Genomic DNA, 7,396 nt, shown 5'->3' with positions numbered 1-7,396 from the left:
AAAGGACTGGAAGTCATTTCTGAAGGAGAGCTATAATTGCCAATAATGGGTTGCAATTCTGCAGGCTAAAATGTCCAATCTAGTGGACAGAAAGGTTTAAGTAGATGAAAGTAGGGGAGAAATCTTTCTCTAAGAAAAAAGAATGTTTAGCTCAAGACATTCTGCTGAATTTATTGTTTTGGCCCTGAGATGGTTATGCTGGTGCTCCCTTCTATAAAGCTGGGGAAAGTTGTAACTGTCCATTCAAAAGTACAGGTTCAAAATGATGAAACTGTAGCCTTGGACCTGCTTATTGTTGTTGCATGGTGACAAGACATAGATATTTGTATGACCAAGAAATTTCAGGCTAATTTGGGAACTGTCAAAAAAAAAAAAAATCCCAAAAGAAGACAGTGACAAACCGCTGCTATACTTTGCCCAAGATAATCACTAGAAGTCAAATTTGATGCAAGGGAATTTTTATTTTTACTGTTTCTAACCTGTGCTTTTTGAGTCCCTCTTGAGTGCTCCGGGGGGGGGGATCAAAACTAAAAACTCACTTTTAAATATAGACCATTCATTATGGTGAAATTATTTTTAGCATTCTTTGTGAGGTTGACATATAGTCCACAATTAAGTTGGATCCGAAATTAGCATGGATGTTAGTCTTTTCTTCTTTGATAAGTCCCTTTAAACCAAACAGTTGGCCAAATATGAGCTAGAATGTGAGGCCATCTCTGTAATATTGTTGGCAAAGCTGGTTCTTGGGAGTGATTATTAATTTTTTTTTCATTCTATTTTCATACCTGCAAGAGAAGTTCTTTCAGTTTCACTTGGAGCTATTGTAGTTGACAGAGATGAAATACTTTCATTTCTTTGAAGAATTGTGGCAAATATTGTCTATGATAGACTGTGTAGAACTAATCAAGTTCATCCAAGAGTGAAGTTTTGTGGAGCGTTCATTTTTAAAAATGGAATCTGCCTGTTCTAGGACTTATTCTTTGGTTTCCCGCCTCAAAATGGCAGGAAACTGCCATTACTTTTCATCAGTTATGGTCAGAAGTAGCTCAGAAGTCTGAAGGGGGAAAAAATGAACCCGGTGTTGCAAATAATTCCTGATGTTCAAGAAGTCACTTAGGAAACCAAACTCGGCGATTCAGTATAGATCACAACAGCAAATATACAAATAGGCCTTGAGGTGTTCATCTTTACACATAATTCCAATTTTGGTTTGCTAGACCACCTTTTTTTTTTCCAAATCTCACACATCGTGTTTCAGATTATCTTTTTAAAATCTGCTGCTCATTATAGTTATCTGATAAATTAGGCATAACTATCTGTCAAATAAATCAGTAGAATCACATTGCAACTTTTCTTCTTTGTTGATGAAGCAATAATAACAAAAATACCATGGAAACAGAGAAACGAGACTTTTACTATGCTCTTGATTTGAAATGTATGAGAGAAGCTGATTGATGTCCTTCCATGTTGAGAAGGATTTAGTTTGCATGCTTTGTTTGAAAAGGTCCCACTCTTTTCAATTTTGGATAGGATAAACATTTTTTTTTCTGTCAACCAGGACTGAGATAACCTTTATGTGGATGAATTTCTAACCGAGTCTTGTTCTTTTTAATCTTTTCTCTCAGCTGAAGAGGATAAAATTGGTACACAATTTTTTAAAATTTTTGCTTAACTTTTATCTAAGCCTTCGTCTGGAAAATCAAAACATAAGCCAGAAAGGATATTTATATTTTACTTCTTTCATCTTAATCAAGTATCTTACATCAAAGATGGTGGCTGTCCAAGGTTATTTGGTAAATTTCCTATTGGATAAGTGATTTGAATTTAATCTGGACAGTTGCTCTCCACATTCTCTCTAATCACATCCATTTAACTGTCATTAATCTTCCAGGCTGCCACAGGGTTGCATCTAGCCTTCCCCTTTCCCAAAGTCATCAGTGCAAACGCCAGAGCTTTTCTGAAAGTTGCAGTGGCATCGTAATTTTAAATTCATGAAAGTGAGAGTTTATTAAATAAATAGGGATAAATTGTATTAATGGTATACAAGGTTATTGTAAATAAGTTTGGAATATTAACCAAATTATGTTTTATTTAAATTAAGCTTTATTTCAGTTAATCCTAAAGATTCTAAGAACTAAATTAAAGCCAATGCGAAAACTATACACTACTTTCTTCTTAATCTATGCCTTATTTCAGAAAATGAAAATCATATTGTTTGGTTTAATAATGGAAACTGTTCTGGATTCGCTAATCTGTAACCTTGTGGCTCTATGTATGCTCCTAGTTATAATGTAGCCTACCTACTGTGTAGAGTAAAACCAGGGGTGAAATCCAGCAGGTTCTGACAGGTTCTGGAGAACCGGTAGCGGAAATTTTAAGCAGTTCGGAGAACGGAAAATACCACCTCTGGATGGCCCCAGAGTGGGGTGGGAATGGGGATTTGGCAGTATCCTTCCCCTGGAGTGGGGTGGGAATGGAGATTTGGCAGTAGCTTTCTCCTGCCACACCCACCACATCATGCCCACCAAGCCACACCAAGCCCACCAAGCCACGCCCACAGAACTGGTAGTAAAATATTTGAATTTCACCACTGGGTAAAACATAACAATCCCTACTCCTACAGGGCCTAAACTGCCTAAAGGTGTGAAAGAATATGGTACTCACCTGCTAATACCCCCAGATGGGTCAAAATCAATCATTCAATCAATCAGTCAGTCAGTCAGTCAGTCAGTCAGTCAGTCAGAATAGAGCTGGAAGGGATCTTGGAAGTCTTCTAGTCCAACCTCCTGCTCAAGAAAGAGACCCTATATCACAGGTGTCAAACTTGCAGCATCACGTTGCTGTCATGTGATGTTTTGTGACTTTTTTCCCTTTGCAGAGCTGGGGTGGGAATGGCCTGCATGTGATGCATCTGGCCCATGGGCCACCAGTTTGACACCTCTGTCCTATACCTTTTCAAATAGGTGGCTGTCCAGGCTTTTCTTAAAAACCTCCAGTAATGAACCACCCACAAATTCTGAAGGCAAGTTGTTCCATGGGTTAATTGTCCTCACTGTTAGGAAGTTTCTCTTTAATTCCAGGTTGCTTTTCTCCTTGATTAGTTTCCATCCATTATTTCTGGTCTTGCCTTCCGGTGCTTTGGAAAATGAGTTGACCCCCTCTTCTTTGTGGCAGCCTCCTCAAATACTGGAATGCTGCTATCATGTCACTTTTCTCTAGACTGGCCATACCCAATTCCTGAAATTTTTCTTCATAACTCCAGGCCTTTAATCATCTTAGTTGATCTTCTCTGTACTTTTTTCAAGTCTCAACATCTTTTTTGTAATGTGGTGACCAAAATAGGATGCAATAATCCAGGTGTGGCCTTACTAAGGCTTTATAAAGCGGTACTAACACTTCATGTGATTTTGATTCTATGCCTTTGTTTATACAACCAAGGATTGCATTAGCTTTTTTGGCTGAAGAACTGTGAGTGACTTCTCTGTAAGAAAGATGGAGGTTGGAATGGCTTCACTTCCTTTCTTTCCCATCAAAGCTTTGTAACAGGAAGTGACAAGACAGGAAAGAAGAAGTATGTAATAATCCTTGAACACTTCCTTGTGAAGCTTCACCTATTTTGGCCATAAGGTCAGGTGCTAAACTTTACCTATAAGCTAGCTAAATACAAAACATGTTCCTATTTTGAAGGCACAGTACTGTACATTTGAATGCTGAACAAGCAATTATAACAGAAAGAAATTAACCCCATCCTACCAGAACAGGAAACATTCTGGAGATAGTACAAAATCCTTGTCCAGAGCTACCTTAGCTTCTATCTTCAGGAGAATATTTTGCTTAAATCACAATTTGTTACTAGGAAAATCTCATTGGTTGGGGAGGGAGGAAGCATAGATTTGATATTTGGATAAATTTTAATGCAATCTGTGTCTATGCTAGAGGTTTTTATATATACTGTTCTGCTAATTATTTTCTAGTTTTGGGGAAAATGGGAAATTTCCACTGATTATTTTTCATAGCTTTGTCTATATGTGGACATTTTAATACATATTTCCTCACATAGATTCTTTATAACAATGTACTAAACATTTTTAAAGACACAGCCCTTTCAATAGACACATGTTTTGGATTTAGCTTTGCAGAATATCTGCTTCTTCTTGAGAATTTGGGATTCCTTCTTGAGAATGGATTCCTTTTCCTGCTACCCATTTCATGCCACAAAAACTAAACTTCATTTTGGAAACGCATTTGCTGCCTTTCGAATTTATGTAAGGTTTGTGATGATTGGCCACTTTGATCTGGAGAGACATGGGATCTTTGATAAAGCATAGTAAAGCCAGTGAAGATAAGCAGTCGTTGCAAGTAATTTAAAATACCGTAGGTATTCCATCATCTTTTGAACAGGCTGTTCCCAATGCTTTATTCTTGGACTTTTAGATAAAACATGAGGTGAACTCAGAATTGAATGAACCAATAGCATGACAGTTATCCTTCCATGAAGCCAGAAGCCTGAATAATTAGAGCAATGTTAACTAGTAGCTTGCTTGTTCCTGTCATGGAGCCAGAGAAAGTATAGATAGATGAAAGTCTAGCTGTTCCAGGATGTTGAACCAAGTGACAATGGTTACCATGTCTTAAATCTACATTATGTTTCCTATCAAATTTGCATTTTTCTCTTAAATTATCTGTCACAGCATGCAGTATTAAAAGCCGTCAAATGTCAAGTTGGCCACTGAAAGTAGTCAGGTGTACCTGCTTCTATTAACTGCAGGAATGTGACTTGCTCAATTTCACCCGTCTTTTAAAGCATTCAGTAGAGGCTAGTTAAACAGCAGCTCTTTACAACCGAAATGCTTCACAAACTAGAGCAAATTGAAAGTTTGCCTCTGGCAGATCACCTCTTATTGCTCGGTGCTCTGAGATTTTATGTGCAGAGGAAAGTGAAACACAAAAACACAGTGGTTTTAAATGTAGCATCAGTATATTTTCTAAATATTGATAGTTGCAGCTATAAGATTTTTTTTTTTAAATCAAATTGCCTTTATCTTTGGGCACACCAGGGCAGCAGTTCCCTACTCTTGTGCTCTTAAAATTATTATCTGCATGTTTATGTACTATAGAACTGGAATATCAATCTGAATATTTCTCCAATATTTATTATACAGATTTAAAAGAAGTGTTTCTGTATAAGCATTTTGCTTCTGCCAACCTAGCAGTTCAAAAGCACGTAAAAAATGCAAGTAGAAAAATAGGGACCACCTTTGGTGGGAAGGTAACAGAGTTCCGTGCGCCTTTGACATTTAGTCATGCCGACCACATGACCACAGAGACGTCTTTGGACAGCGCTGGTTCTTCGGTTTGAAACGGAGATGAGCACCACCCCCTAGAATCAGGAATGAGGCGAACCCTTACATTTACCTTTTAGTAGAATGTTATATTTCTTCAATCTTTTGTAATTAAATACATTAATTAAATACTGAGGGCTTTTTGAATGGAGTGTGGGGGATGTGGGAGGCTTGACAAATGTTTATTTAGTTGAAAAAAATACTCTTTTGTCACCTAGTAATGATACCTATCTGACACCTAGCAATATTCAGCCATAATCTTCCATTAGTATTTCCTTTGTTCCTGTTCAGCATAATTTACCACTTCTGGTGGGCCTGGATATTGTTGAACTGCCCAACCCTCATCTGTGGCATGCTGTCCTATGTTATTGCAAGCTATAGCTCAGTTATATTGATAAGGGTACTGTTAGAGTTTGTTGCAAAATCAAATTCAGAAAGCACACACAGGCAGACTGATGCAGCAGGATTCATTAACTTCTTTATATACATAGAACACATGAAGATAAATGTAGAATACCAGTAGTGGTTCTCCTGTTTCAGATCAGTTCAGAGAGGCAGACTAGACTAGTTCAGACTTGTTTGCCACTTCAGAGTGTAGGAAGTTAGCACCCATCCCTTTCCTAGAAGAATGAAATATTTTAGGAAATATTAAAAAGGCAGAATATTATGTTTCCCTGGTTGAGAAATGGAGAAACATGTTTTAAAGACAAAGCAACTCCCACCTTCCTGCCTCCCCCCCTTTGTTAATGGGCCAGAGACAGAAACTCAATCTTTGACAGTAGGACCCATCTGCAACACAATAGCAACAGAAACTCACCACATAGCACCTGGGAAGATTACATCAGCCAGCAAGGCTAGCTAAGACCCCCACCCCTTGGGAGTCTGACAACCAATCAGGATACTCTTTCGGGGGCCCAGGAAGTTCAAAGCCAGAGAAAGCATAAAACCCGGGGACTCACTGTATCTCGTCCCTTTTCTGTTAAGGAACTCAAGCCATGTGATCCTGTCCACCATTAAACCATCTTTCCAAGCAGTCTCCATGTTTCCAGTGTCTTTTTCCCCACTTGGAGCTGAACCCAGAAGAATATTTCTTCCTACAAGAGCTCAGACCTTAATACCTAAGCCACACCCAGACTTCTTGCTTAAGTTTCTGTTTCTAAACAGCTCTCATTGGCTGACCCAGTTGCTATGCCTGTTCATTGGCTGACCTTGTTACCATGTCTTCCCAGTCATGAATATTCTGACAGGTACAGATTCTCTACTCCTATCCTCTCTGTTATGAAGGAGATGAACATAGAACTATGTTTGGGGGCTAGGAATAGGAATGGAATAGAAATCTTTACTGGCCAAGTGTGACAAGAAATTTGTCTCCGGTGCATAAGCTCTCAGTGTATATACAACAAAATAATATAATCACAAGATACCAATAGGAGAAGCTAGTAGAAAGATGAGAAGGATAATATTAATACAGCCCTACGACGTAGGTAAATATCCTAAGTACATGGAAAAATCTAAGTACATGGAAAGTGGCATCCTAGTCCAGCCCTTCTGTCCGCTTCTGTATTTTGGATGGCCCCCTCCTTTAATTTCATTCATCTTAAAAGAGCAACTTTGAGACTTTGAGTGTCCTTTCTTGCTGACTGGAATTTCCAACCTTCCTTCCTTTAATCTATGATGTGCTCTGCTTAATTAAAGGCTCGGCTCTGCTCTGCTCTCCCCCTCCTTGCACAGTGCAGCCTTCGGCTTCCCTGATTCAGATAGCTCCACTCATGCATGTTATTTACTCTCACTGATTATGCAGTCACAGAGTCACAATTGATTAGGAGTCAATCAATATCACAGCAATTGGCAGAGACTGACTGAGTGTTAAACCATTGATTCACCTGCAGCTGCTGTTCACCCAGCTGGCTTTCTTTTAATCTCCGATTTCCAAAAAAAACCAAGAAAAAAATGGAAACATAGGTGTTTGTTTATTTGGTTGAGTTTTTGTTTTGGTCTTTGGTTTTTTTAAGACCTAAGGCCCAGCTTTCTTAGAAGACAATAGTTGAAGCACC

The 7,396-nt window shown here is 38.5% G+C and overlaps 1 long non-coding RNA gene across 1 annotated transcript; it reads right to left on the bottom strand.

Moving 5' to 3' along the window:
- Positions 1-5,799: 5,799 nt before the first annotated feature.
- LOC132711075 (uncharacterized) lies at positions 5,800-6,417 on the bottom strand. The gene is made up of 2 exons (XR_009621855.2): positions 6,302-6,417; positions 5,800-5,962 (listed from the first exon to the last, which is right to left on the bottom strand). It is a non-coding gene; the product is annotated as an uncharacterized LOC132711075 (long non-coding RNA).
- Positions 6,418-7,396: the final 979 nt, after the last annotated feature.

Source organism: Pantherophis guttatus, chromosome 1 (genome assembly GCF_059756535.1).
Source record: "Pantherophis guttatus breed Tessera chromosome 1, ASM5975653v1, whole genome shotgun sequence".
NCBI lineage: Eukaryota > Metazoa > Chordata > Lepidosauria > Squamata > Colubridae > Pantherophis > Pantherophis guttatus.
Note: the sequence above shows the minus strand (reverse complement) of the source record. Positions and strands in the feature narration are given on the sequence as shown.